The 12,849-nt window shown below is 48.4% G+C and overlaps 1 non-coding gene across 1 annotated transcript; it reads left to right on the top strand.

Moving 5' to 3' along the window:
• The first annotated feature begins 11,574 nt into the window (after positions 1–11,574).
• On the top strand, positions 11,575–11,647 carry TRNAS-CGA (transfer RNA serine (anticodon CGA)). Its single transcript has one exon. It is a non-coding gene; the product is annotated as a tRNA-Ser (tRNA).
• The last annotated feature ends 1,202 nt before the right edge of the window (positions 11,648–12,849 follow it).

Genomic DNA, 12,849 nt, shown 5'->3' with positions numbered 1-12,849 from the left:
AAGATGATACTGACAATGCGGCAGCAAGCAGAAAGATTATACAAACCTGATTGCAATTTTAGAGATGATATGCTAATGTCGTATGAGTATGAACAGTGAATGAACCTGGTAGCCCGGTTTTGTACAGCTTTGATGGCATTCGTTAAATATGCTTGATGAGGATTCCAGATGGCCGATACGTATTCCAGTTTAGTTCTGGTGAGTGAAACGTAAGCTTGTAGTCTGATGTGTCGTGGAGCTTCCTGCAGGTGAGGTTTTAGAAACCTAGGGTTTTATTAGCCAATGTTATTGGGTTAGTCACGTGTAGACGCCAGGATAAATATTCCGAAATGCTGAGACCTAAGTATTTGTAAGACTGGACAAGGTCAACAGGGGAGCTAGAAACGGTATATTCAAAAACAAAGGGTTTGTGACTGTGGTGAAAATACATGTACAGTCGAACCCTGATATGTAGAACTCGCAAAGAAACTACTATCTGTTCGATATAGGGCATAATTCGATATAAGCCTGACTTGGACGTCATAAAAGCACACACCATTTATAAATGCACTTCATTGATGAAACTAGCTTAGTTTCGCATGACTTGTCTTCGTCCTGTATTTCCTTCTGCTTGGGCAATTTCGCTGCCTGCGACGCACACACTTCTCCACATTGTCAGAAGAGTCGGAGCAGCTGAGGCCACAACCTTCCACATTCGCACAGAAGTACCAGACTAATGCAAGTGAACCAATCACCTCGAATGATGTCGGCAAAAGATCGTCGTCGTTTTCCCCATTGTGCCCACTGTCACTTGGTATGATGTCGGCAATGTAGTCTTCGTTTTCGGGCTCTCCCGTGGTCGCGACACCATCGTCCGCACTGACAAACTCGTCGACCGTTGATCCGTCAACGGCTTCATCGCACTGTTCAGAATTTTCACACCACCGGCCACGCGGAAGCCGGCATGCCTAAAGCAATCCCTCTTTCGTGGCGCGACGGCGCATGCGCTCTGCCCTAGCGGATTAGTCGCGAAACGTTTCGGAAGGGTTGCGCGCCGGGAAGTCCCCCGAAAAAAAAAAGAAAAAAATCACTCGTGCCGTGTACCGCGTTGAAACTCTACTGGTAGCTCGACGCCGGTGCGGTGCCAAGAAGGTACGTAGCGTAAGACTGAAACTACACTTTAAAAGAGAAAGCGGCCAGGGCATCGAGTTGTCCGTACTGCAACGTGAGCCAGGTAGTTGCTGCCTTTCATGAATGGCTCGCTAATTTAACGAAAAACCCGTGTGTTACACTTGGGCGACACTTAAGTACATCACGTTGCTGACGAAGTCTTTGCAGCGTCGGTCCTCATTTGCTGGTGGTGGCAGCGCGTTCCTGACTGCACGTACTCGTAAGGCGCGGCAACACTGGGTCGATACGAGACCGACAAGACGCTCACTCCAATGATTGACCGACTATTGTGCGTCACTGAAACCTTTTTATCATACCAGGTCGACAACGACGCAACCGACGAGCGCGACTTGTACTGCGACAATCTTGTCGAAGGCACCGGCAAAATCGGCGTACCGACCATCGCTCGACCGAACACCGCGCGATCGGCCGTCGAGCCGACAGCAAAATAGCGACAGCGTCTTCGCTTGTATATATAATTAATCGTGCACACAATGAGTCAAGCATGCCTACCAAGTTGAAATGCACAAGCTTTAACCCTCTCCAGCCGTGCCCACGAAGTTTGAGCCAATGTCGATCCTGTTAGCGAAGGTTAACCTGGCGTCGTCGAGTTCGTGCACTCGCTACCGGCGGACCTGAACTGAAATGTAAGCAGCTAGGTCGAACGAAACTGCTTTTTTAGTTCAATTCTGGCCTTAGCGATTTGAAATCAGCTACAGACGAAGCAACAGCGCGCGCATTAGATCCCATAGATGAGATGAATATTTACAATTATTATTAGGGTTATAATTATATTCGAGTGCTGATTGCCGTGCTATCGTTTGCTAACGAAGCTTTCCCTCAAGTCTAAATATTTTAAGGCAGTTTGTCGTGTGCGTATCATGGCCTTAAACTGGCTCTCTTAACTACTACACACAGAACAAAGCAACAGCGCGCGCATTAGATCCCATAGATGAGATGAATATTTACAACTAGTATTAGGGTTATAATTATATTCGAGTGCTGATTGCTGTGCTATCGTTTGTTACCGAAGCTTTCCCTCAAGTCTAAATATTTTAAGGCAGTTTGTCGTGTGCGTATCATGGCTACGCACGCTTATATCGCATTCCGTTTCTCTACCACGGGTGCGCTTTAAAACCACGGCGCTGCAGTTTTTGCTTTTCTTTCTTTCCTTCCTTTCTTCTTCCCCGCCCTTAAACTGGCTCTCTTAACTACTACACGCAGAGACAAAGCAACAGCACGCGCATGCGATCCCTTAGATGAGATGAATATATATATATATATATATATATATATATAGAAAACTATCAGTCATAGCTCTCGCAGTATAGCCCTCTGGGCCGTTTCCTTTTTTTTTTTTTCTTTCGAAAGTAGTCCTATTAGGGTTATTATAATTACACGAAGGTATTTCGCCCTCGTCAGCAGCAGTCGTTGGTATAGTTATTCTGGCGGCTAGCTTCCCACGCTATGCGTGCCGCCATCGCACCTGGTTAAGCTTTTCCTAGACGCTAGAGTGATGCTTTGTCCGCGCAACCTTGAGCGATCGGAAAGCGCGTTTTCCCCTCTTGGCCGGCGGAGAGGGGACGCTTCGTTCCGGCCGCGAAGCTCTCCACATCTCTGTAAGGTGCCTTGTGGTGGTCTCGTGCTGACGATGCCCTCTCGGTGAGCGCATATTTCCCCCCTCATCTTTTAAGAGGTTCAATACATACAAGCATTTGTCTCGCAAACCAGATTTTTTTTCAAGGGAATTTTCCACGTCTCGGTAATTTCTCTCGTCGTATTCGAGTGCTGATTGCCGTGTTATAGTTTGTTAAGGAAGCTTTCCCTCAAGTGTAAATGTTTTAAGGCAGTCTTCCTAGTCTCTAATGCCGCTCGAGTTCGCTCTTCTCCTCGAGCGGCCATTTTTCCTAGAAAGTATGCCTTCCAACCACTCGGAGTCGCGGACAACATGAGTCTCTTTCCACGTAAGTGTGAGGCTCGGAGCAGGAGCTGTGGCGCTTGAAAGTAGCCTGGGGCCTGACGAACCAACCGACTGAGCTATCTTTCCGGGCAACATCGAAGGGTCACGAGTTCAAATCACCTGTTAGTTTCCTTTTTTTTTCCCCTTTTTCTTTCTTTTTTTTCTTTCTTTTAATGTCTTTTCCTTTATTTTATCACTGTACGGGAACCCTCCTTAAAAAAAAAAAGACATGTATCTTCAGATATGTATGGCCTCACATGTGCAGGTCATAAATACCAGGTTCTCTAGCCGAGTGCCATCCATGCGGTATAACCGAGCTCAGATTGGTCCACCTTGACTGATCAAATAGGGCACCACTGTAGGTTAAATGAGGCGTACAACTCCTGCGGGACCCGCCGTGGTTGCTCAGTGGTTATGGTGTTAGACTGCTGAGCACGAGGTCGCGGGATCGTACCCCGACCACGGCGGCCGCATTTCGATGGGGGCGAAATGCGAAAACACCCGTGTACTTAGAATTAGGTGCACGTTAAAGAACCCCAGGTGGTCGAAATTTTCGGAGTCCTCCACTACGGCGTGCATAATCAGAAAGTGGTTTTGTCACGTAAAACCCCATAAATTAATTTTTAATTTAACTCCTACGGGGACGGTAGAGTATCCGTCTCCAGTGCAAGAGGACCGTGATTCAAATCCCGGTGCCGCGCAATTCTCCACCGGAAAATACAAAAAAAAAACCGTGTGTTGAGAAAATTGCACAAACAGGCCTGGAGTGCGGCCTGATCCCGGTGACCAGAACCGGTAACGCACTCTCTCACCAGAGCAGGATTGGCCACCCTGGTGCAGTACTTGGCCACAACCTCCTATATGAATACAACAATCGAACCCCGGCCCTCAGTCCCCAGCAGCCGCGAAGCAACTGACCACGGCGGCGGTCAGATCTGTGACGCTGCAGAGGGTGCTAAGAATACCTGGCTCCGGACAGGCCGCCATTGGAATCTGAACCTGGCAACGTTTAACGTTAGAACGCTATCTAGTGAGGCGAGTCTAGCAGTGTTATTGGAGGAATTAGAGGGTAGTAAATGGGATATAATAGGGCTCAGTGAGGTTAGGAGGACAAAAGAAGCATATACAGTGCTAAAAAGCGGGCATGTACTGTGTTACCGGGGCTTAGCGGAGAGACGAGAACTAGGAGTCGGATTCCTGATTAATAATGAAATAGCTGGTAACATACAGGAATTCTATAGCATTAACGAGAGGGTGGCATGTCTTGTTGTGAAACTTAATAAGAGGTACAAAATGAAGGTTGTACAGGTCTACGCTCCTACATCTAGTCATGATGACCAGGAAGTCGAAAGCTTCTATGAAGACGTGGAATCGGCGATGGGTAGAGTGAAAACTAAATACACTATACTAATGGGCGACTTTAATGCCAAGGTAGGCAAGAAGCAGGCTGGAGACAAGGCAGTGGGGGAATATGGCATAGGCACTAGGAATAGCAGGGGGGAGTTATTAGTAGAGTTTGCGGAACAGAATAATATGAGGATAATGAATACCTTCTTCCGCAAGCGGGATAGCCGAAAGTGGACGTGGAGGAGCCCGAACGGCGAGACTAGAAATGTAATAGACCTCATACTCTGCGCTAACCCTGGCATCATACAAGATGTGGACGTGCTAGGCAAGGTGCGCTGCAGTGACCACAGGATGGTAAGAACTCGAATTAGCCTAGACCTGAGGAGGGAACGAAAGAAACTGGTACACAAGAAGCCAATCAATGGGTTAGCGGTAAGAGGGAAACTAGAGGAATTCCGGATCAAACTACAGAACAGGTATTCGGCTTTAACTCAGGAAGAGGACCTTAGTGTTGAAGCAATGAACGACAATCTTGTGGGCATCATTAAGGAGTGTGCAATAGAAGTCGGTGGTAACGCCGTTAGACAGGAAACCAGTAAGCTATCGCAGGAGACGAAAGATCTGATCAAGAAACGCCAATGTATGAAAGCCTCTAATCCTACAGCTAGAATAGAACTGGCAGAACTTTCTAAGTTAATCAACAAGCGTAAGACAGCGGACATCAGGAACTATAATATGGATAGAATTGAACAGGCTCTCAGGAACGGAGGAAGCCTAAAAACAGTGTGGAAGAAACTAGGAATAGGCAAGAATCAGATGTGTGCGTTAAGAGACAAAGCCGGCAATATCGTTACTAATATGGATGAGATAGTTCAAGTGGCTGAGGAGTTCTATAGAGATTTATACAGTACCAGTAGCACCCACGACGATAGTGGAAGAGAGAACAGCCTAGAGGAATTCGAAATCCCACAGGTAACGCTAGAAGAAGTAAAGAAAGCCTTAGGAGCTATGCAAAGGGGGAAGGCAGCTGGGGAGGATCAGGTAACAGCTGATTTGTTGAAGGATGGTGGTCAGATTGTTCTAGAGAAACTGGCCACCCTGTACACGCAATGCCTCATAACCTCGAGCGTACCGGAATCTTGGAAGAACGCTAACATAATCCTAATCCATAAGAAAGGGGACGCCAAAGACTTGAAAAATTATAGACCGATCAGCTTACTGTCCGTTGCCTACAAAGTATTTACTAAGGTAATCGCAAATAGAATCAGGAACACCTTAGACTTCTGTCAACCAAAGGACCAGGCAGGATTCCGTAAAGGCTACTCAACAATAGACCATATTCACACTATCAATCAAGTGATAGAGAAATGTGCAGAATATAACCAACCCTTATATATAGCTTTCATTGATTACGAGAAAGCGTTTGATTCAGTCGAAACCTCAGCAGTCATGGAGGCATTACGGAATCAGGGTGTAGATGAGCCATATGTAAAAATACTGGAAGAAACCTATAGCGGCTCCACAGCCACCGTAGTCCTCCACAAAGAAAGCAACAAAATCCCTATAAAGAAAGGCGTCAGACAGGGAGATACGATATCTCCAATGCTATTCACAGCATGTTTACAGGAGGTATTCAGAGGCCTGGAGTGGGAAGAATTGGGGATAAAAGTTGATGGAGAATACCTTAGCAACTTGCGATTCGCTGATGATATTGCCTTGCTTACTAACTCAGGAGACCAATTGCAATGCATGCTCACTGACCTGGAGAGGCAAAGCAGAAGGGTGGGTCTGAAAATTAATCTGCAGAAAACTAAAGTATTGTTTCACAGTCTCGGAAGAGAACAGCAGTTTACGATAGGTAGCGAAGCACAGGAAGTGGTAAGGGAATACATCTACTTAGGGCAGGTAGTGACCACGGATCCGGATCATGAGACTGAAATAACCAGAAGAATAAGAATGGGTTGGGGTGCGTTTGGCAGGCATTCTCAAATCATGAACAGCAGGTTGCCACTATCCCTCAAAAGGAAAGTGTACAACAGCTGTGTGTTACCAGTACTCACATATGGGGCAGAAACCTGGAGGCTTACGAAAAGGGTTCTGCTGAAATTGAGGATGACGCAACGAGCTATGGAAAGAAGAATGATGGGTGTAACGTTAAGGGATAAGAAAAGAGCAGATTGGGTGAGGCAACAAACGCGGGTAAACGACTTCTAAGAGTTACGGACTGGATTCCAAGGGAAGGGAAGCGTAGCAGGGGGCGGCAGAAAGTTAGGTGGGCGGATGACATTAAGACGTTTGCAGGGACAACATGGCCACAATTAGTACATGACCGGGGTAGTTGGAGAAGTATGGGAGAGGTCTTTGCCCTGCAGTGGGCGTAACTAGGCTGATGATGATGATGACACTTCACTTTGCACGGCGCGTACACAATAAGCGGCAACACAGCGCTGTGCCAGCTTCTTTACGTCACCGTACCTGTAGGCTGTCGGCCGCATTCGCTACGTATATGGGTGGGCCTGTACGTGTTGCTTTGCCGACTCATTTCTCAATTTCAGAGATGCACTGTTTGCCTCTGCGTCAAGCTGCAAACAAGATACGGTATGTTCGGTATACAGCAGCATAAACAATCGCCTCGCTCATTTATACCAGCGCCGTGTGAGCGACGGCATCCGCGCGTTTCCGCGAGAGAACAACATGGCCTACAAATGAGCACTTATGTGAGTACAGTTTTCTCTAATAATGCTCTATGGCACGCTAAAGCTAAGTATGATGGAGTTAAAAGAAAAGCGAGAATGAGTTTACAGCCCGTAATATATGTATCTGGATCACAGTTGCCGTTCAAGTCGTTCGACCGCTCATATTGACTCGCCTCGGGGTGTAACAACATGACATATATGCGCAGATATGCATGTTTTGCTACATTTTGACACTATTTCATATCAGCGATGGACCTTTTCCACAATATTTGACGATAACAACGACCTGCGGCTGTAGATGTCGATGTAAATAAGTGCACCGCTTTAATAAATCGGACGCAGAAGGCTGCGCTCGAAGACTTTTTGAATTTGCGAAACCTCTAAATACTGTGTGTAAAAAATTACAAAAAGTGATGTCCAAGTGCAGAAATCAACGATAAATTCCAAGGCAGCCGTGCCGCCAAACGGAACTCGGTGTGCCTTTACCGGCCGCACTGTTTGCAGAACAGCGCACTCAGGCCTACTCAGCCAGTAGTCGTAGAGTGCTACATAACTTAAGGAACGACATGCTGTCCCGAAGAAGTAATTATGATTCGCGATCCACGAAACGCAAAACCGACGCGCAGTCAACGTGGGCGCAGGTAGACAAATCAACAGGCGAAAGCCCCTGGACATAGAGTTTCCTACAAAAATTACTAGAGGGAACTCTGGCGCTAGTGCCTATGGGAGCTGCAATGCGAGCGGTTGTCCCAGCATGGGAATTATGGGAAGTACATGGATTTGCCTAAACTTCGTCCTTTTGGCTTCAAACGGCTTTGTGACTTTGTAAACGCGTCATTTTCAACAGTATGTTGCGCAACAAATAATTAAATAAACATCATTAAAATTGCCCGACGGCAGGATTCGAACAGAGACGCCTGATATTGAAACCATTAAAGGGAAGCTGAAACACTTTTCGAAAAAAATGAGTTCTCTGCGGCATGCTACAGTTTTGAGTCCCCTGAACACGAATATCTGGTTCAAAAAGGGCGGAAACAAACGCAAGCGGCTGTTTTTCCCAGAAAACGCGCACCAGCGCCTCAGGGCATCGCGCGAACGCCGCTGTTGCCCGTGATTGGTCGGGGCCGCTGTGACGTCTTTCGCGGCAGTCTCCGGTCCGCGCCGCCGTTTCAGAGCGTAGCACGCTGTTCTGTTCTGGCTTCATAGCCGAGTTGTAAGCATTATGGAACGTTCTCGCTGTCTCGGACAGCTTGTATTTTCGCCGTACATGTTCGAACCGACAGCCGATACGGAAAACGATGGCGGCAGCGGCGGCAACGATGATGTAGTGTGTGCCAACAGCGAGAGCGATGTGTGCACCTTCTCGAGCGTTGGAAATTTTAGCTGGTACTTATGTTTTCTTTTTTATGCGAAGCATATTAACGTAGGTTTCGGGCCTTCGCGCGACGCCCGGCGGTGGCCACCATTGACCCTGAAGTGGGGTCACGTGACATGACGTCACGTGATGACGTCACACCGGCTGCAGATGGGGCCTCATATCGCGCCGTCGGTCGCCTCCCGGCGGTGGCCACCATTGACCCTGAAGTGAGATCACATGATGTGACGTCACGTGATGACGTCACACCGGCTGCAGATGGGGCCTCATATCGCGACGTCGGACGTCGCCCGGCGGAGGCCTCCACGCTTCGGTTTGCGCCGTCGCGCGCGACGCGGCGGTGGCGGCGCCACCATCGCTGCATCACGTGATATGTGACGTCACGCGAGGGATGAAGCGGCGCGCGCCCGCCGTCGCGTCAGTCTCTGTGCCCGCAACCGCGCCAGCGTCTTCGCGCCGGGCGTGTATGCGGTCAACATGCCTCCAAACGCTAAGGACGTTAATTGACAGTTTTAGTATAGCGTAAAGCAGCAAACGCAAAGAGTTAGCGTTAGCGTTGCGTGCACCACACTGCGCATGCGCTATACGTAAACGCTGCTGGAGCTCTTGCGTACGTACGCTATTTTCAGGATTTAGCGTTGAACGCTAACGCACGCAAGGGGAGCCTTACGTACGGCAAGATGGCGGCGCCAGTCGAAGTGAGAGCAGCCCGCTTCGGATCTATCGAGTCGTCTGCCTGCACTGTTAGGCTCTATCCTTCCCCACTAATGCTCGTGTTCGTCTTAGATTTGTGTGATGATGCTTCGGCAGCGGCGCACAGGTGACAAACGGGCGTTTGCGATATACGTCCTCGATTAGCCGGGCAGTAGGCTTAACTAGAGGGTTTGCTAATGTTTGCTCATGTTTGCTGTATCCGCCTCGAGATGGCGCCCAAGTGTATTTCGCTCGTTCGCTTGGTGTAAAGCCGCATGTGAAGCCGATGCATGTCATGTTTTCCGCGGCAAAACACATTAGTGTGGTCGGTGCTGTGGTCACAATGCGTGTGCGTTTTACCAACGACGACGATATGAACCTCGTGAAGGAGGTTTTCGCCTTGAACCCATTCGGATGGACGTCAAGGTGGGCGTCCGTTGCAAAAAATTGGAAAGAAGTGGGAAATCCGCTTTCTGGAAGCGAAATTGCCGGCGAAACGTCCCCTCCGGTATAGCTTCGACGTTGAGTGGATCTTGAGGACACGTATAACCTGCGCGGTCGCTCTCATTCCCGAAGCATGAGGTCGTCTATGTCATCCCAACTTAAAAAGGACACGTAATATGGGTCCCACAGAACACTCGATCGCGGCATGCCAAGATTAATCGGTGTGTTTCGCGACTCTCGACAAAACAACGCTCAAACCAAACACCTACATGCGTAATTAACGCAGCGACTGTGGCTTTCGATAAGCTTGACTTAGGGACACACTTGCGGATTCGGCATTGGATAAGCTCGACATTTCGTGTGGATTTGGCTTTCCAGTACTTTGTGTTTTTACATCTAGATGGCGCTGTATTTGTTTGCGTTAACGTTAACGCTTTTCTCCGTTCCGCTATTCTAAAACACTACCTTGTGCCGCGCAGTGCAGTCTTTCTTTGCGTTAGCGTTGCGTCGCACGCTAACGCAAGGATTTTACGCTATACTAAAACTCTCTAATAATAGGAATGCAAAACGAAGGCTGCAGCGTGCTACGGAAACCGATGAAGAACGCCTAGCCAAGCGGCGCGCTCAATATGCGGCTCGACGACAACGCTCCGAAGGTGTAAGTGAAGCCTCAACCAGTGATTCAACTAGCGGAATCGGCGACTCCGTCAGCATTTCTACCAGTTCGGAGCGCTGGAATGCCACTAAACGACAGAGACGTGCCATGGAAACCATCGAAGAGCGACAACAGCGACTCGAAAAGGAACGACTGAGACAGGAAGGGAGAAATGTTGCCAACCGACAGAAGCGTGCTTTAGAAACTCCCGAAGAACGAGAGCAGCGCCTCGAAAAGGAGCGGCCCAGACGAGAAACGGAGAAGGGAAATCGGAGGAGGCGACGCATCGAAGAGGCGGCCATGCGTCAGCTATAGACCGTTTTTTCGTAGGCGCCGCCATATTGTGAACGCGGTGGCGCCGCCTATGAGCAGCGCCATACTGGCTTGGGTGAAAGCGGTCTTTTGCATGGCAGGTATACGCTCGGCGGTAGGTGCTGGCGTTTGTTTTCGCGGCCGTGTGGTCTGTTTAGTATGACGTGCGTCTTCTACATAGTAAACGGTTCTGTGAGACGTGCTGAAGTGGTTTAATGCGTCATGGCCGGAATTTCTGCTGGCGTTGAGGTGGGCGGAACACGCAGCGCGATGTGTGCGCGCATATTTGAGCCTACAATCAGCCTCGGGGATCAATTGTGTATTTCCGAATGTTCCTATCACTAATGCGACCTATTGCAATATTATCCCCTATTTCTAAGCTGCGGTTTAGGAGCCATGAAACATACGCGACGATCGTAACAGCGTGCACATGGGTACCGTTCTGCTACGATAGGAGCTGTGCTGTTATACTTTGACAAGCGTTGAAAATGTTCGCTGCAGGTTACATTGCGTGACTACTTGGTTGGATGGATGAGGTTTCCACCCACGAATAAAATAGTTTTGGCTATTAATAGCAGCATACCTTACAGTCTGAATTAAGCTTGTCCAGCAAAGCGACGGTTTATGAACTGCGCGAGTGTCCTAAGCAGTAGTAGGTGCTGGATTACAGATATCTTTGTTCGCTACAGCGCATGGTCCAAGCATACGGCATCGGCGGTTATATATTTATAAACGTTGAGAGGCGTTAGCCCGTTTTCTGATGCTTTTTAGAGAAAGAGGATGATAACAGAATTTTTTTTTCTCGTTGTGTTCGTTCAGTTCTCTACGACACACTCACACGTATTACTCATATCATAAGAAGCCAACAAACACGGCGCTGGCTAACACTCCCAGGGTTCTACTAGCACACATAAATACCCAAGAAAGTGGATGGGGAAACAGCGCCGCGGTAGCTCAATTGGTAGAGCATCGCACGCGAAATGCGAAGGTTGTGGGTTCGGTTCCCACCTGCGGCAAGCTGTTTTTTCATCCACTTTAATTTCCATTAATTTATCGTTTCCTTATTTCATTTATTAAACACAAGTAATTTCCCCTATGTTGTCCTTGGTGTCTGTGTTTGTTGGCTTCTTATGATATTTCTTATAATATGACTAATAAAAATCGGGACCCTCGGTTAACCCCCTCTCTTCTCGTTTATCACACGTATTACGGAAATCTTGCGCTCAAAAATAGCCATCGCATTCTTTTTATGCGAACCCTCTCGTATATTATGGCTGTATACAGGCCAAAGAGGCAATGCCGAAGCACACAGCTTATATATGTATCGTGCTGGCTCACCAAGCGCAGTGATCGCTGTGTTGAGCAGCGCCATGCGCTTCATGCAGCAAGGCTAGCGTAGACATATGGTAATTTCAAGCATACTAGACTTGAGATGCGTGAGAACGATGCCAGTGTATCACAAATATTTGATAGCGCCTGCCGCTCAGATGTTTCGTGGTTGCCTTCTGAGGTTGGCCGTGCACGAGCATGCGCTCTTATGTTTTATGTTTTACTCCCTACGCCAATCGATCAGACAGTGAGCTGATTTACCATTTAATGCTGGTAATACAGAGACGCCGGTTTTTTTTATTGAATGAAAATCGATATAAGCAAAATAGTAAACAACACATACGCGCACCGCGACTGATAATGCGCGTACACCGTGGCTGATTGTGCGCGGCACATTTTTGCACCCCCAAGACATATTTCTGTCTACAGTAGTTACCGATGCACCGAAAGGCTTCCCTGACGACCTTATATCAACGAACATGGCGTAAATTTCCCAAAGTAAGATCTAAAACATCTCGAAATCGTTCCGCAGCACGCGACAGCAATACTTTCAAGCAGCGCCGCGCCGGATCGCCCAAGCCAGAGAGGAGGAAAGGCTCTCCGCGCGCCCTATCCTCCTCGCCCGATGAAAAGGTCTATACCGACAAACCAGCGAGGAGATTGCCGAAGAGCGCCGCAGGGAGCACGCCACAAGAGTGGCCGAGTTTGATGCCGCAACACGTGAGTTTGCCAAGCGCTTCACCAACAATCCGTTTGGTTATGCATGTTCGGTGTGCGCCCGCCTATGGCACAAAGAAAAGCTTACGCCGGTGACTCCCGCGATGTTCCCCACGCTGTGCCAAGCATTTCCAGAGTGGACCGATAATCAGTTGGCCGGAGCCGTGGTTTG

The sequence above is a fragment of the Dermacentor andersoni genome, chromosome 10 (assembly GCF_023375885.2).
Source record: "Dermacentor andersoni chromosome 10, qqDerAnde1_hic_scaffold, whole genome shotgun sequence".
In the NCBI taxonomy this organism is placed as follows: domain Eukaryota; kingdom Metazoa; phylum Arthropoda; class Arachnida; order Ixodida; family Ixodidae; genus Dermacentor; species Dermacentor andersoni.
Note: the sequence above shows the minus strand (reverse complement) of the source record. Positions and strands in the feature narration are given on the sequence as shown.